Raw genomic sequence first — 19,278 nt, forward strand, 5'->3', positions numbered from 1 at the left:
TCAAACCTGTGCTATTTTACACCAGGGGAACTGCAATAAAGCACCAACAGGTCTGCCTGTCCTTCGGTCCACCCACACAATGCACCCAGTTATCCTTCCTGCGTGGCGAATTGCCCCATTAACTCCTTCATGTAAACACCTTCAGTGGTGCTCCACTTTTTCTCAAAAAAGTCCACAGTCTTCAGCATGGATATAGGATTCTCTGCAATCTTTTCTCAGCCAACTACTCCAGTATCATCCCCTGCCTTTCACCTCAATTCTCCTTCCTTCCTTCCCTCCCTCTCTCCCTCCCTTCCTGCCTTCCTTCACTCATTTCACAAATATTTATTGAATGCCTACTTAGGTATGACACTTTGCCAGATGGTAAGGAAATAAAAATGAATGAAATAGAATCTTACCATATTGCTGCAGACTAGAGAGAAGGCAAAGATATTCACATACATACTATTACAAAGCTAAAGAGAGGCACAACAAAGGAAATAGACAATCGCGTCATGAAATCTAGAGTAGAGGGGTTGGACACAACCTGGCAGATTCTTTACAGAGCTCATGGAAGATGCCGAATCTTGAAAGAGAAGGAGAAAGAGACCTGGCAAATAGAGATTGGTATGCAGTAGACTATGGCAATCTGGGCTGAGAGAATTACCTGAACAAAGGTATGTAGGCATGAAAAAGCATGGATATCTAGGAAACAAAAAAATTAAAAGTTGAGAAAGATTGAATTTTATGGTCCGAGTGTGGTGATGAGGTGCAGCAATACATAAGATGGGAAATGCTGGCAGACAACCGTATCATCAAGGGCCTTGTTTGCAAAGCTAAGGAGTCTGGAGTTCATCCTACAGGCAGCAGGAACTCCCAGACACATCCTGTTCAACAGCCATGCCTGGTTCCATAGCCGGTCCAGGAGCTTGCACAACTCTCTGCTCTAATTCATCTCATTTCTTCAGCTCGAAATACCAGCCCCACTTGGAAAAAATATAGTCCTTGTTCCAGGTTGTATACCTGACAACATAGAATTGCTTTTAGTAAACTTGGCAAGGACATTCTGCTACGGGTTCCCATAAGGAACGATGTGAGTACAAATCCATAAATTTTGCTATCCCGTTGACTATAATGATGTTGTTCAAAAGTATTGTTTGTCATGTTTCACAGGGTTTTCTTTATGTGGGCCACCAAGGAAATGTCTCTTGGTACCGAGAATAGTTGAGGTCTCTTAAAAGCTGGTTTGTGTTTATCTTCAGTAAACTCTGATTTATTTCGGAAGATGTTACTCCTCTTTGCTTTAGCCCAGAGCCAAATTTGTGACCCATCTCTAACAAGCCTAAGGATCGCACTGTATTTTTTTTGAGGGTACTAATCTCACCATGTCTTAATTTTATTTTCCTCCTATTTTCTCAGTATCCTGATTTCCTCACTTTTATATGGAGTATCTATAATTTTGAGATCCATCTGAAGCCATTTATGGAATAACTTGGGCTACCAATGCCTAGATGAATAAATTTAAAAAGAAACAGGTTATTGTTCCTTGAGATTCTTTAATGCCCCACCGCTTTGTGAAGCCTTCTAAGATCCTCCCAGGGACTTAGCCAGTGCCTGCTCAGAAAGCCCACAAATCTTTGTTCATGTGTTTATTCTATTACTCCTGTGTTTCTTTACAAGTAATCTCTTACATGTTTGTTTTTTCCATCCTTCAGGAGTTCCTTCAAGTCAAGAACAAAATGTTTTAATTGTACAGTATCTAGTGCTGTACAATGTAAGGATACATTTAATGCTTGTTGTATGAATAAATAAATGAGTAAATAATGGCAAAGTAAAAGAAACTTGGGCTAAACTTGCCTGTTAAGAGAAAAGAGAAGAGGGTAAAAGAATACAAAGAGAACAGTGATCAGAAAGCCCTCAAACGAATGGCTTTGTAGAAACATCGTGACGCCTAGCTAGATAGCCTCAAGTTCAAAGACTGGGCTCAGGATCAAAGAATCATTTGGAGCATAGAGTTGAGAAACAACAAGAAAAATGGAGAGAAGGAGATCGCACCTGTTTGGGAAGGAGATAAACAGGGTTAGATGTAGAGCAATTGACTGTAAAAACAGTCATGCAAGAAACGCTTATTGAGCTCCTACTGAATCATTGCACTGGAGGCTGTGCTTAGATGCTATGAAAGCAAGAAAAACAGCAATCTTGAAAGAACATGAATCCTTAATCCTCTGAGTAAGGGCAGGCTATGTGAGTTAAAACAAATAAGAGCTGAATTTGGGAAAACATAAGAATTATGAAAATATATATTGGGTGCTTTTACTTTACAGTTACAGCAACTGACTAATTCATCCTATGTATTGTTCAAGGCTCCACCATTCACCCAGAGCTTTCATGGACATGATCTCCCTCAGGACACACAATGATTCTGTGGGGGCAGAAGGGCAGATGGTTTTCTCCCTCTTTGGTAGATTAGGGGACCAATTGGATGAGGTGCTTGTACAAGTTCAATCTCATAGTTAGTAGTGAAACCAAAAAGAGGCTTTCTGACTCAGTCTATAGCACAATATTCAATTTATTTTGCTGCCTCAACAAGCTTTAGACAATGCCTGATATCAGCTTACCAACATGAGTGGAACTGTTCTCAGAGTTCAACTCTGTTGAGTTGGCTCACTCGTGGTGGCTTCCTGGAGCCTCTGGGATAAAGTTCAAATTCATCAGTGCAGCACTCACCAGTCCTTCCCAGACAGGCTCCACCTGCTCATTCTCCACAATTTTCCCCAGCGCATCTGCACCTGTTGTGCTTCCTTCTGGGGCTCTGACCCAAACTGCCACTCCTTCTCTGGAATCATAGAATGTCAGTCAGGTTCTCTGTTTATTCTTAAATGTTTTTAAATCCTTATAAATTTTTGCCCCTATTTCATATTTGTTTTACCTATAAAAGGTTGAAATGACCTGTTAATGTTCCCAATAGCTTAGCCTTAAAGTGAAATTGAAGCCATGGAAAGACACATCACATTTATCCTCTGGCCTTGGGGATTGCCCTACATGAACCTCTGGGGGTGAACTTCAAGTTGAGAGACAGGGAATTTTATTACACTATGAATTCACTTAGGTTTATGTAAACCTAGCACATGCCTCAGATGTATTATATATCAGCTAGCTGACTGGCTGGCTGGCTAGATGGATGGATGGATAAATGATATAAAAACTATAAAAGACATAAAGCAAAAAGAAAAAATATCTGTGTTTACTAATCATCTATAATTTCTAAAAGTATACTCTGTAATTAGCTTTATGGTCTCTTCACCTTTTGCACAATGGTATAACCCGTGTTGACATAGACATGAAAATTGCATATATGACATGAAAATAAAGAGTGCATTTATATGACTGTCTTTTGGCAATGGCCCAATAAAGAACTTTTAAATCTAATTTATCTCATTAATTCCTTTCTCTGATTATTCAAAGGAGCCTTTTTTCCCCCTTTAGCATGCATAATGTAGGAAATATTTCCACTCTCAAAAATCTCTGGGGGCTATATTTATTGGTTATTGATTGTACCTATTCTAAACTATGCCTTGCTAAAATTCAAATTTGTTCAATTATTAAGCAGACAAAAATGGGTTGCAGCTTAAGGTACTACAATGTAGATTGCTATTGACTTTTGTTTTGGAGAAGAGAACAAAGGAGGAGAGATACACCTTCATATGTAATAAATTTAAAACCATTTATTATAAACAAAATGGCAAACATTTGGTGAGCCAAGAGTTACTGTGTGTCAAGTGAGGGTGCAATGAGAGAAAGATAAGGCTGCTTGGGGGTATGGTGGGGGTTGAGGGGTGGCCATGGTCCTCAAGCAGCAAAGCAGGATTATTTGGAATTTTTGAGAGAACTTCCAGAAAATTTCAAATGATAGTCACTTTTTCCTCCCACAGAAATTCTGAGAAAAATTACCTAAATTAGCTAATTTCTCTAGTTTTTGAATTTTTCTTAATGAAAAAAATATAGTGAGGGAAGAAGACCCTGAATGTGTGTCCAGTACTGCTCTTTACAAGGTGCCATTAAGCACTTTGAGCTTCGGCGAGCTGAGTAAGCTCATCCTTTGCCATGGTTTTCAGTTAGAAGGATAGCAGAATGGTTTAAATTAAAGCAAGATGGGGAAAATGAAGATATAATATTAGAATTTATAGACATTTTGAAATCTTGAGATTTTTTTTCTTTTTAATGAAAATGTTGCTGAACCAACGATATCTACAGTAATTATAAATTAAGTCATTTGGTTCACCTGGGAAAACAAGAGTCTATATGTGTAACATATTAATAGTTTGCCCACATAAAGGAGTAGTGTGTTTGTGTATGTGTGTGTTACTGAAAAAACTGAGATGTAAAACAAACATTTTGGAGGTCTGGGAAATGTTTTGCTTCTATTTTTTTGTTTGTTTGTTTGTTTTATTCTTCTTTCTGTCCCCTCCCTCCTCGCTATTCCTTCACCCCTCCTCTCTTTCTTTTTCCCTCCCATTGTCTCCATTTTTACCCCTTTCTCACTTCCCCCTAACAATGTTGGACTAGAAGTCAAAGTAAAGCCCAATGCTTTTAATTAACTTGCTGTATGAATAGAGGTGAGTCACTTAAACTTTCTAAAAAATTAGAAGACTGAATTTCCTCCAGATCTCTCACTTTGTGATGATTCTCTGTTTAACCAAAAGAATCCATCATCTGTCCCCACTGTCCTTTTCTTCCTCTCTAGAAGCCCCTCTGCATCAGCTTCCCCTGGTGGGGATAAAGTTTCTCACCAAACACAAGATCTCCATGGATGGAAGGACTAAGGAATGTTGACTAGAAGATGGGAGACTTGATCCAGACCTTAAATATAAAGGTGTAGCAACTTCTAGTCTAAAGAAAGAATCTAGGGTCCTCTATCTGAAAGATCATGTAGACCAGGGGTGGGGAACCTCTTGATGTTGGAAGGCAGCATTAATTTAGCAATAGTCAAGTAAGGCTGCATTGAAGAAACCTCAATTAGATATACTTAGAAATGTATATTATCTTGTAAAAATCTAACTACTATGTACTTAATAATTTCAAAAATTAAAAACTATTTGTTAATTTTAAAGTTAACTAGCCTTTTAATGACTTTGTTGTATCTGCTTTTTGTTGGAAAGCATTTGAATATCTGGTTGCAGCATGGAGGTCCCCAGTTTCAGTTGATTCTCTAGATGGATATCAGTCTCTTGTGACCTTAAGAGTATCTTGATTTGGGTTAGGTAAGAGAATGTAGATAGGCAGCAAAAAAGTGGTTGAAAAGCAAGAAAGTATTTTTCGGGCATGTTGCTGAAGGTTTGGGTATTCTACTACACTTTACCACATTTCAACTGGATCTTTCCTAACATCAGTGACTTTAAAATGTCATCTACTGAGAGTTCAATCAATTCCGTCTGTAGCTCTTTCGGTGCCTTGGTGATATCAACTAGGTGAGGCTGAAATGCTAATTTGAGTGTGATGTCATGATTCTCAAAGTCAGTGAGCCTTTCAATGTATTCTCCAATTAATAGGTCTATAACAGCTGCACATTGATTCGTATATATCATCCTGCTCATCGATGACCTTTGCTAACAGGGGAAAGTCATCTGAAATTTCCTTTTGAAGAAGAGGTGTTTTGAAAACAGCATGGATTTTGGCCACATATCATATATAGAATTAGTTTTATCTTGCAAAGAAATATTCAAGTCATTTTGACACAAATGCTGCATTCCTATGGAAATCTTCTTTTAATAATTCACATTGCTGATTCTGTTCTTCATAAAATTTAAATATCTACTCTTGCAGAGATAAAATTTTGGCTAACACCTGTCCCTGCAATAGCCAACACAAAATCCATGCTGAATAGGATTCAACTTTAGCATGTTACGAAACTGACGATGCAAACTGATGAAGCCATGTTGCATTTGCACCAGTATAGTTAAAAATACTTATAACTTGTTGCAAAGTGTCACTTAAAATAGTAGTCTTAGCACAGAAATTTTGCTTATGCAAGATACAATGAAAATAAATGAGAGCATCTGGATCTATTAATACTTTTTTGTCTGTGCATTAAATCCTTCATGTTTTCCTGTCATGGAAGGTGCACTATCTCTTTACATATGCTCACTAAACTTACCAATCTCAGTCCAACTTTATGACACTTATCTTGAAAGTTGTTGAGGATATCTATTCCCAGTGTTCTGTTTGCAAGAGTGCCCAAGGTGAGTAACTCTTTGTAGCAAAGAAAATCTTCTGCTATGAACCAAATGAAGTAAAAAACCTGCACTGAGTCAGCAGTAACAGTTGATTCATCCAAAGCAATTGAATAATATATATTTTCCTTTTGAAGTATTGCATGAAGTTGCTCTGTTAAGTTGAAGCCTAATTCATGCTTCCAATCAGTTATGGTTCCCCTTGAAAGGGGCAGTTGTCTGTACTTTGAAACATTATCAAGGTCTAAGCATCCTACAACTTTGACAATGCATTCTTTCACAATTTCTACATCACTGAATGGGTTTCCTTTTTTCCTGGATACATAAGCTGCTTTATAAGTTGCTTCAGTGGTATTATTTTTCAGGTCTTATTGCTGCTTGAAAGAATTGTCTTTGCTTTTGCTTTTCATCTTTTAATTTCTGCAATACAACTTTTGGTGCCTCTCCCTCTAATTTAAAATGTTTGTGGTATTTATGGGTATTATAATGCTGATGAGCATTGAATTTCTTTAATGTTGATATTGCAGTATCACAAAGCAAGCAAATCATCTTACTTTTAGCAGAAACAAGATAATATTGCAATATCTAATTCTCATTAAAAAAATCTGTTTTCTTCCTTCAGTATTCTCTTGGTCTTCTTTGACATGATGGGCTGTTAAGCAGACAGAATTAAAAAATACTGTCAAGGTGTGCAACTATCCACAAATTCCACTTCAAACAGAAACACAGTATACCATTGTCAAAAGCTGATAACACACTGCCGTACTTGACCCCTATAAACTCTCACCAATCAGCCTCCTGCTATAGTGACACCAGTCAGGCAGGGGAAGTTAGACCTATATCATGAGCGTGGCAGCTGTCAATTTAGCCCTTATGGCTTACTAACATTCTAATTGTGCTGGTCAATCTGGGAAGATTATTTCCTTAAAACTTATTTTATTCTTTGGTATTTTAAATATGTTCATCTTAAAAATAAAATAAAAATATAAAAGATGAACAAAAATGTATTAATAAAAATGAAAGGATTCGTTCTGTGAAATTTGGATTCAGTTAAAAGGCCGCACGTAAGTACTGAGAAGGCCACGTGTGGTCTTAAGGCCACAGGTTCCCCACCCCTGATGTAAACCAAATCCCATGTTGTTTCATGGAAAAGTTCTGCACACCTCTCATTCTCTCTCCTTTTCTACTCAGTTGTCACTTTTCCCTCCCAACCTTCAACTATCATGATCAGATCTCTCTTCATCACCCTCTGAAACTCTCTCTCTCTCTCTCTCTCTCTCTCTCTCTCTCTCTCTCTTTCTGTTTTAAATCTAAGCCCAGTGGAATTTCAAGTCTTTCTCCTTTTTCTTACCTTTATGTTGGGTCCCAGTCAACCTCTCTGATGCTTCCATGGTTGTTTTCTGCCCTCCTATCTATCATCCTCCAGTCCTAGGCAACAGAAGGGTGTCTACTTCTCTTTGCTGCATAGGTCACACGGTGCAATCATTTTACATCATGCGCCGTCCTGCTCCATGATATCAGTTCCTGAATCACTGAAACATGAAGAATTCTCAAGGTAAATCATTTATAATTCCATGTGTATAGCAGATTGAGGACTGCCCTATATAATTTATCTTTGTTTCTGATTTAAGAATTCCTGTTAAATGGATTATTCTAACACACCCTGTTCAGAACCTTTTGTTCACTTTCCACACCCCAACATTGCTTGGTAACTCACTCAACCATCTTTTACCAAGTAAGATTGAGTCACTGAACAGCTGAAGAACAACATAATAATGTGCAGAGGTGAATGTGTGTCTCAACTACTTTGTTACATGTTTTAGCGCTCATTATTTTAGTAAAACAGTGGTCTGACAAAATGTTGGCTTTTATCTCATTCTCAGTCCAGGTCATCTTGACTGTGCCATTTGGTTTTAACAGCATATGTGAACAAAATTATCCTACATCTGCTTAGTGGTATAACAGCAAAATGAACTAGCAATTCTCATATTTTAATCACAACTTGGTATCAAGTTAATACCAATGTGTTACTGATCCTAAGAATGTCACATAAATCTGATGATGAACAATTCTCTCTTGCTACTGAGAGCAAAGGGAAAAAAAAAAGACATATTGATTTAAATTCCAGCAGGAATAGAACAGTGTGCTATAAAATGACCCTGTTTGGTGTCTCAAAACTTATTTTTCCTCATATCTTTGCTCCTGGAAAATAATTTCTTCTACCTTTATTCGTGCCTCTAAAATTGCTCTTTCAAAGTTGGTTGGGAGAAATGCATCCATTTTCTTCATCAAAACCATTATAGCAAGCTGAAGTATTTAAGGGAACAGCACTGCAATTCCCTTGGAAATGTATCAAAAAAAAAAAAAAAGAAAAAAGGTTGCCCACAAGTAGAGGGACAGACAGAGGGATACATACATGATAAAGCAAGTGTAGTAAATTATTAATGGTAGAATCTAGCTGGAAGGTATACAGGTGTTCAAAAATTTCCTGTATGTTTGAAAAATTTTATTATAAAATGTTGGGGAAAAAAACCTTCTATGACAGAGTCATTTGCCCACTGTCCCAGTTCATTTGGCAGCACCCACCCCTTAGTGTGCTGCAGAATTTGCTTTCCAGTGATGTGCAAATGGACAAGCCTTCATGTTGCAAGGGTGTAATTAGGGCACAGGTTTAGAAATTTGGCAGCCAGTGCTAAAAGGAAACATTTTCTACTTTGTGCTATGCTCATCAAAAGACAAGATGAAACATTCTTTTGTCACAGTATTTTTGCATTGCAACCTGACGAAGTTTAAATTCAGCTAGCTCCAGCATGCTTTTACAGGCTGAATTCTACTCACAATATCAACAAAACTCATCCTTGCAATAAGGAAAAACTAAAAGGCAGAGAAATGCTCACAGTGTTTTGTTATGTATCATACATATATATCATTGATAGTAAAAGTGTAGGTAGAAACAAACAAATAACAGCAAAATACCGTATGAAATCATAATAACCAAGAATGGAAGAGGATGTTAAGGAACAAGCAATAAAACTCAATGTGAATACTGTCTAGTTCATATAGATGTTTGCAATCTGTTAAAAGAAGTCATTATAAAAATTCATATTGTATCTAACATGGTAATGAATATGAAACATTCATATGGTCTCTAACAGTGCATTACCTTTATTAAAGCCAGAACTCCCTTTTCTCTGAATTTCATTTATGAAAGAGCAGGTGGTATCTAGTCTGATGCACAAGCCAGTTAAGGAAAGAAAAACGTTCTACTTTTAATTCCAGGGCCAATTATTGGTAATATAAGAACACATCGCCCTATCTAGTTACCTTTTTGAAAGGGATATGCTTTCCCTGGCTATCTAAAAATGCTTATTGTTATCAAAGACAGTGTCTAGACAGCTATTGACCTTCTTATCATGACCTACAGTTGTCATTGTCATTTCTCTAACTTTACCTTGGGCATAAATGGTATATATAAAAAGTATGTCACATTTAAAAACTAATATTTGAGGAGAGCATAGCCCACTGTTCTTTTTTCTTTAATCTTAAAACTTATCTGGGATTGATTCATTCATATCCTTTAAACATAGAATATTTTCTATTTTCCTTTTGTCCAAATAAATACCATTAAAAAAAATAAAACCTTGGACAAAGATTCTAGAAACATCCTGAAAGGCAAGAAGAAAAAAATTTAAAGAAATTCAAACTTGATCAGCTTCAGAGTCATATGTTAAAATATCATAGACATTTGATGAACAAAATATTGGGGTAATTTTATTTCTCTTATAAACTGATGGTTTTTCAGCCACAAATGCCAGAATTTCTTCGGAATTGAGACTGTGTAGCTTAAGAAAGAATCTAAATTTCTCTGTATCATGGCAGTAATGTATTACATCCTTGATGGTGATTTTAATAAACATTTTGTCTTATATTAGATATTTATTTTATCTATTAAATTTATCTATGAAATATTTATCTGTATATATTTATTAAATTTTTTGTTCCCAGTATTTAAATATTTAATCTCAGATTTATTAAATCTTAAATGGAATACTTACCATCTTCATCCAAAATATAGTAAACTTAGTTAGCTCTGTCTTCCTTGCCATGAAATGCTCTTCTATATCTTCCCTACTCCGTGTTAGGTTCCAAGGGAGACTAAAGTCTAGGTGGTGATTGAGTTTTCTAGGTGTTCACTTTGTCATGAGCAAAACCTTCATGGCGAGTATATGGCTGATAATAACATCAATCTACACTGAGTCAAATCACTGCGTTACCTTTGGTGATATCTCAGAGGAGAGCAGAAAGCGCCAACACTTTTCCTAGTGTTCTTCTTAATACGTTTCTGGGTGCTTCTGTCTCTGTCTCTCTCGTCCTCTTTCCTTTTCTTCCTCTCTCTCTCCCTCCTTCTCTCTCTCCCTTTCTCAATCTCACTCTCTCACTTTCCCTCAATAATTTTGGAATCACCTAAGAGTCTGTAGTTGAAATATCAGCCGGGCTTTTACTCTTACGATGAAATGATTCACCAAGGCAACCATAATTATCCAGTAATTATCCCATATTGACTATGTATTTGCTTTAATTATTTGGAAAAATCAGAGACTTGTGTTATCTGACCAATTGCATGAAATTTTCACTACATTGCTAATGTAGACATGCAAAGAATATAACCTACCATTTGATAAGGACTAACACTTTAGTTATACGTAGTATTTAAATACTCAAATGTTTCCTTTCTCTCTAAGATACCAAACATTTTTTTAAAGTAGATTGCAAAGAGTAATTTTCTTTCCTATTTCACGATTCTTCCAGAATATGCTGCTATTGTCCTAAGAAGAAGGAGGGGGGGTGGTGAAGGAGAAGAATTAAGAATTGTGATCATGAAAAGTATTTGAACTATAGCTTATGTTTAAGGAATTTCAAACACAGTAACTTATGAAACCTCAGGGAATTTTTTGAGATTTAAATATTATATAAAGGGATTTTTAAAAAGTGACAGCATATCTGATAACCCATTCATAGTATATATGGGGATAGCAATAACCTAGAAACATAACTGCCACATTTAGACATCTCAACTGAATTCAGCTTTGGCACTGGCCTGATAGGTTTTTCTATCGTATTAAACTGAACTATACATCAATAATTATTGCAACCTTAAATATTTGATAAACAGGTTTTTCTTGTGACCATTTGATACTCTTTTGCCACATAAATAATATATCTCCATTTTGCACAATATATCCTGAGCAATAATTTGGAAACAAATTTGGCATAATCAGCAGTTGCTTACCCCTTGTACCATTGTATCCATGACAATAAAATATTGGCTGCCGATTGTGAATGAACTGTGAACAGAAAAGCCCCAGGTTTCCCTCTTCTCTCCTAAATGAGCTATTAGAAGATCATGACCAAGGCTACTGGCAGAGTAAACAAGGACTGAAGAACTGGCTGTAGGTGGCACCATCTGCGGCAATGCAAAACCACCCTTTAACAATCTGCTAGGCAATTATGGAGCTGGATGGGGTATGCTTGCAACAGTTCAAGCCACAAAAAATAGAATAAGGAAAAGTAATATCTATGTTATTTGATTTTCTTGGCAGTGGTTTAAAGAAAATCCTCTTTCCAAATAATTTTAGTACTATCACTGGTTTAGATTGTCTTTTTAGAGCCCAAGATGCTATAATATCACTTGGGCCAATTTAAGCTTGTGTAAATTGAAGGAGTTACAAAACATATCGATTCCATTCATGTTTGCATTTTCTTGTATAGCCACATAAAGAGATTCCAAGATATTCCCAACTTTCTGGGGGTCACTGTGGAACAAGGAATTCAAGATTTCTCCAGTTCTATTCATCCTTCTTCCCCTACCCAGTTTTAAATTCCTTCTCTTAGGGGGTTGTGGTCTTAGAACCTTTTATGAGTTTGTAACTCTGAGGGTGGTAATTGTACGCTGTTTTAAAGCTTAAGGAGAGAAAATTTTTCACATACATCTTTGACATATTTGTAGGAATGTGGGAAGGATTTGGCAAGGATTGGTGTCTCTTTTGTATACATATACACACACACTCACATATATGTACACACACATGTATATTTAATGTTCTATAAGTTTTAATCAAGTTGAACTTGTGACATGAGATTGTAATAAAGAGAGACAGAAATTCTCCCAGACCCACTGGAATAACAGCTAACTAGAGCTTAATCGGCCACATTTACGGATCTAAGGAAATAGTTACCAACAATGGGACAAGGAGAAACCGGGTGTTGGAGATGAAGGGTTGTCCCAAGGCGGCTCAGGACTACGCTGGGTAGTTACTTGGCAACATCTCCAGTAAGGTGCTGCTGGGCAAATGGCACCAGAGGAATCTGTGCTATTGCAGAAACACTCTCCCCAGAGTCCATCCCACCACGAGGAAAGAATGTCTGAATGTTCTCTCTCTTTCTCCCTCTCTCTCTCTTCCCCTCTCTCCTTCTCAACATAGAAATCTTAAGTCAAAAGTCTCTTCTCTGGGGGAGATGTGAATCCCAGGGAAGGCAGGAGAGTGGCTTCAAGTCCTGGTTCATGCTGAGGCATTCAGGAAAGAGTATCAAGAGGGGAGTTGGCAAAAGGTTTCAAGTCTTGCTTTTTCTTCCCACTGAAGTGTAGACTCCTGGAGGGCAAGAGTGAATCTGTTTTGTTCAATATTTTATCCATTTACATGGCACACTTCTTGGTGTGTAGTAGATACTTAAAAACATGTGAAGAATGAATGAATTGAAAGGTGAATTAATGACCCCACCACTAAATATGTGCTCATGGGCAACTCATGGACTCCTAGTCCCCCCACTGGTGAATCATGGGATGGGGCTCCTCAGATTTCTGAGGGCTCTGAAGTTTGCATGTTTGTGGTTCTGCTTCACTTAGCATTACTAGCCCGAGGCAGAGCTTCTCACTGTGCTGGCATTTCAGTATTTTCACCTAGGCCTACCTGGTGCTAATAGTATTGGTAGAGAGGTGAATCCCAGGCTACAGATTAGCATTTCCAATTCAGACTGATGCTGGCAACTTCAGCTCAGCCACAGTCCTGCTGCCTCCCTCTTCTCCTTTCATCGTTTCTTTCTGCTTGCCAGAGAGTAACGGGAAATCAGACAGAGAGAAAAAAAAACAAAAACATTCCATCTGTGGCCCAAAGGTACCCTGCCTACTGTTAATTGCAGTAGGGCTTGCTTGCACTGCAGAGCTCCAGCAGTCAGCAGGCAAGAAGGGACGGAGGGAGCAGGGAGAAAGAGAAACAGGCTTTTCTTAGAAGACCACAAGCTCCCAAATACAGGACAGGGTGATTACATTTTCCAGGAAGATTCTCCTGTCCTCTTCCCTGCAGTCACTGCAGGGATGTGGCTTGTTCAGTGCAACACTATGTACTGCAAAGTTGGTTTCCAGGATTTGTTTCAACAGCCTACTACACAAAAGGGAGAACTCATGTCTCTTTCTTTAAGACTTGAGCTAAGTCCCATCTCCTCTGCAGATGTTTCTGGGATTGACCCAGTTCCTTCCTCTCATTTTCCCTGACCTCACAGATGTGCCTAGACCATTCATCCCATTCAGCATCCACTTTCTGTTAGAGCTCTCCAGCTTTGCTCAGTCTCCCCTGCCCATTCAGAGCCTCTCTCAGCACCAGCCCAATAGCCCTTCACCTGTTCTATCTATTTTTGTTGATGATCAAGCTATAAAATAAAATGAAAATAAGTGGTAATGAATTACATAGAGAATCCCATATTGCTTGTATTGATTAAATATTTGCAGGAACATTTTCTCTGATGAGAAAAGGGGAGGGATGGCTGATTAACAATCTTGGAAGGAGTTATATTGTGGCTGAAAGCTTCAAGAGTTAGAGCCAGTCAAAACCTGGTTTCAAGTCCAGAAGATTCTACTTCCTAGCTGCGTGACCTAGACAAGGTACTCAATCTTTGAGAGCTGCAGTTTGTTTGCCTGCAATTCCTGGGTAATAATGAACTTTCCACCTAATCACTGTGTACAGTTCTATGCCTAGCATGGGTATGCATGTAACATCTACTAAATCCCCAGTATCAATTCTTCCCTACTAAAAGGAAAAAAAAAAAAACTGTTCAGAACTCTTCTCTTGTTCTGTAGCTACACAGGGTCTGGCAAAAAAAAAGAGATATTGAAAACTGAGGTAACTGCAAAGATGGCCATGGTAGCAATTGAACTAGTACAATATACAACAGGTAGAAAGAGAAGAGAAATTGAGTATATTAACCATCTAAAATTTCCAAGGTTGCTTCTGATGATATTTAAGTGTCTTCCCCCAAACCAAATTTCAACAGAGTCTGTCTCAAGTACACTAAAGTCTTTTACACCATTTCTTCCGTTTGGCTAATGTTTAGCTGATGCAGATGTCAGACATCATATTTGACACTTACTGGAGCCATTTCATTTTGGGATAAGTAAGAAATTATAATCCTTGCTCTAAAGAGTTCAAATGGAGAAGCTTCACATGACATATATGCCATAAATTATGGTACCATATATTAATGGCTATAATAAAAGTATGAAAAAAACTGTTATTGAAGGTTGAATTAATTTGACCTTTCAAATTCTCAGTTAAAATGACAGTTGGAAGCGTAGATGCATTATGACAAAAATAACTTACAACACCAATTTGCAGAAATGTATTTGGAAATGGTAAAACCTGAGCCAGCCTGATTAATGGCCATCAAGCTGGTCAATAACACTGAATCAGTACTAAATAAAAAGGATGCTAAAGATCGATGAGAGGTAAGACTTGTGATTATGCCTAAATCACTCCTCTCCAAAGTGCTTTACCAACATCCACTAATTAATCTTGATTACATTGTATTGAGAGTGATAAGTATCATTATCCCCAAATAACATTTTAAAGCACAGAGTTTAGTGCCTTTCGCAAAAGATGCCCAACGTGAGACCTGGGCACTTGCTCAGAGCCGGAAGAGCTAATCGGCTCCCGACATTCTACCTTAGGAGGCACCGCTGGTTAGAAGCACAAAAAGCAGAATTTGTGCCACATGGTCTAGGCCCCGGCTCCATTCTTTAGTAGATGGGTGACTTTGGATGAGTTACCTAACACCTCTGAGCTTTAATGTCCTCATTTATTAAAGAACGTTGATGCATTTCCGTAAAAGCCACTTTTAATGTTGGAATGAATTAAGGCTTATAAACCCCTGGAAAATATTAGTAAGAAGGGCCCAATAAATAGCAGCTATTGTTATACTTATTTTTGTAAGCATTGGCCACAAACTAGGTAGTTACCAAAGGACAGGAGCAGCAAGGAGATGCTCAGAACAGGATTGGGAGCTACCCCTTGGGATGGAAGGAAACTAACATGAGTTGAGTGCTTGCTTTGTTCCAGGCATTGTATTAAATTCTTTATGTTTGGGATTTTAAATTGTCTTTCCATTTATTCCTCACAGCAACCCTGCAATGAGGCAAGGAGAATTAATGTCCACGCCGGGGTTCTTTCCTCTGGAACATAGCATCTGCTATCCTGGGGCAGGCACTGCTGAGAGGGTTCTCCCTGCTGCAATGGCAGGGCAGTGGCACTCAGGAACCCAGGCTAGTAGGCAGGTAGTTCAGCTCCAGGAAGCCCATGGGCAGATGTTGAGCTGAAGCTCGGGGAGGCTCCAGGAGAGAGATGCAAAAACAGAAGAACAGGACACCCATCCTGAGATTGGTGGACTAGGAAGAATATGAAAATAGACACTCAGGCCCAGGGACCTACATAGAAATCCAGGAATGACATCAAGATACAAGGATGGGGGACAATGCATCTTCTGATAAGCACTGACATCAGAATTGAAGGCCAACAACATTAGCAAGTACATGTGACATGCTTGAGTAGGGTTTTTATTTTATTTTCCTTTGAGGCACTGGATACCTGTGTTAGTTGTCACTTTATTGCCTCTCAGCTCCAAATCCATTCTTAAATATATGTTCTGTGATAAACAATGGAATTCTTTTACTACTTCTCCTTTAAAGTAATCACAACCTTTAGCCTTTCGTCATAAAGGGTGCTGGAAGGACAGTACAGGAACAATTTTCAGTGCTGGCAGGAGGGCTTGGCAGTGCAGGTAGAAGGACAATGTCTACTCAGCCCCTCCACGTGCCCTGCAAAGCCTGACCCATCAGGTAAAGCCTGGCCTAGCCACAGGCCCAGAACGCAGTTCCTCTGTGATTTTACAGTTATTCTTTTATCATAGTTAATAATTATTTATGTTAAACTTCCCCTGTTCAACCTACTGTGTAGTTTCTATCTCTTGATTTGACCCATCGTGCTACAACTCCTTTTTCACTTGAAATTTTACCTGAAACTCAATATGTTAGACTCCTGACTGTATTATAATCTATTCAGCAGTTCCTAACCTTTTTGGCACCAGGTACCATATTCACAGAAGAGAATCTTTCCAGGGACCGCGGATGGGGGATGGTTTTGGGTTGATTCAAGTGCATTACATTTATTGTGAACTTTATTTCTATTATCATTACATTGTAATACATAATGAAATAATTAGACAACTCACCACAGGTTGGGGCTCCCTGATCCACAGGGCACATGTGACCAGGCTCCTGCCTTCCCTCTGACATACTGTTACCTGGCCTCGGTTCCTGGACACATCGAGCTTCCTGTCTGCTTAGCCCTCGTGGGTGTCAGCCCGTCCTCCTGGAAACTGTCTCCCTGAATGCCGGACAGAGACAGCCCCTCACTGGGGCCACACTGTATCTAAGGCAGCCCCTCAAATCACTCTTCTTTAAGTGGCTAATTAATCTTTGTGGCACTTAACACCTACTGGGATTGTCCTGCTTTCTGTCCCCGCAGCTCGGCCACCACGGGCCTGCATGCCCCAACCCCCTCCTCCCACTTCCTGTCCAAGAAGCAGAGTCCTTGTCAGTCGTGTCCCCTCCATCACCACTGGCATTCAGCACAGTACCTGGCACCTGGAGAGCCTCAGGAAAATTTGTCGGGTGAACGAATGATAAATGTAGAGTCTGATAGAGGTTTCTGGGCCTAAGGCTCAGTCCTCTTTCCTCCCTCCACCTCCTTACCTTCTGTGGCCACAAAGGCACCATAATGGGGCGCCAGGACTCACAGGAATCTAAGGAACTCTGTCTGGGGCTCCTTAACCCCATTCATCCTTGAAATAATGATTGTTCCCTGAGCTTACAAAGTAGCAACAGCTCTGGGAAAGGGGATGCAGAGAGCCTGGGGTATGAACTGCACGGCCAGAGGACCAGAAACTCAAATTCCTGCTTCTCACGGTGGCAGACTGCTCTCTAATGCAAACAGGAGGGCATGTGTGTGACCTTTATATTTTCATGATTTTTTTTTTTTGGTCAGTGTGAGATGTTAAAACAAAATTCCTCTAAGCCTAGAATAATAAGATCTCAGAGCAGAAAGAGACCTTGGCCTCACCCAGTGAAGCCTCCTACTCAACTTACCTTTACAACATCTACTTCTGGGAATTCTAATAATTACTTATTTCAAACAACAGTGGAGTGGAGACTCTCTCCTGCTCTCTGGCCTATGGAGAAGGAGGTGCTGATGGCTGTTCTGGGAGTTGGGGTGGAAGGGTCACTTCAACAGCAGAGGTGGTTCTGACCACAAAGAAAGTGAAAACATGAGCTGACTGCGGAGGATGTCAAAACGAGAGAGGAGTATGGAAGGAAGCAGCTCAGCTTTTCGGGTAAGCCCTGGAGGGAGTGTTTAAAGAACTTTGTAAAAATCAGGGGCTTCTCTTGGCCATCCTGACAACCCTCCGGCAGGCCCTGGAGTCTGAACACAGAGGCAAAGTAAAAGTAACAGGAAGAGCTAACTAGGGTTAAGAAAAGGCAGAGTGTGGAAACAGCAGGAGTTTTCTGAACAAAAGATTCAGTTGCACCTTGTACCTCTTAGGAGATACCCTCTGTGAAACCTACCTTCGAAGGGCCAGGAAATTTCTGATGACTCTTCTCCTATGGAAGAAAGTCTGAGACAGTGAGCCTCAGAAATTTATGATTTATTAATCAATTAAGTAATATCTAGCAGTCAAAATGCTTTTGATGTCTGCAATTTCTCAGCTCTTTCCATGGACTTCCATAGAAGATGAATTATGTTATATATAGTTATACAGATTTGACTTACAAATTAGATGATTATTTAAAGCATAGTAGAGAAAAAAACATAGCTTTTTTTCTTTTTTGCCATAGCTATAAAGTTTGGGTCTAGGCAGTTTTCATGAGATACAACAAGATATCCTTAGTAACTTTAATTTTCTTTGATTATCATGACATTATTATTTCTAGTTATTAGCATTGATAACAGCTAGCACTCATTGATCACCATGTTCCGGACACTATACTTCACTCTTTACACACGTAAACCTCACAAAAATCCAAAGAGGTAGATAGTATTACTATCACTCTTTTTGAGATGAGAAATTGACAATTCGTGAAACCAAGTAATTTGGTCAAGGTCCCATGGCTAATAGGTAGGAGAACTAGAATATAGATCCTATATTGGTACCTGTACTCTGAAACCCATTAATCTTCTTGACATTCACCACCAGCCATACAGTCAGGAAATGGGAATCCTAGGCATAGTACATGCACAAGTTCAGAAGTATATGAAAGACCAATACAATGGTATATAAGAAGGAATGCCATATGGCTACAGAGTAATATATGAGGAGTCAGTATGAGCGTGAAGAGGCAATTAGGGGACAGATTTTAAAGACGTGATGTATAGCATGAAAGGTGTTTAGTTTTTATCCAAAAAATTAAAATTATCCAAAAGTCAGTTGGGGTACTTTGCATTTTACATGTTGAGCAAGACAGTGTGCTATTTAGATTTTAACTCTGGAAAAATTGCAGCATTGGAAAGGAGAAAAATTGGATGTTGTAATGGCCCAGCTGAGGGACGTTGGGGGCCTCAGCTAAAACAAGGCTCCAGCCATGGAGCAGCAAAAGCGACAGACCCAATCTGTCTTAGGAGCCAAACTCCACTGAACTTGGAGACTGACTGCACAGGGAGTTGGGAAAGAAAAGAATCAAGGGTAACTC

This window comes from Lemur catta, chromosome 8, assembly GCF_020740605.2.
Source record: "Lemur catta isolate mLemCat1 chromosome 8, mLemCat1.pri, whole genome shotgun sequence".
In the NCBI taxonomy this organism is placed as follows: Eukaryota; Metazoa; Chordata; class Mammalia; order Primates; family Lemuridae; genus Lemur; species Lemur catta.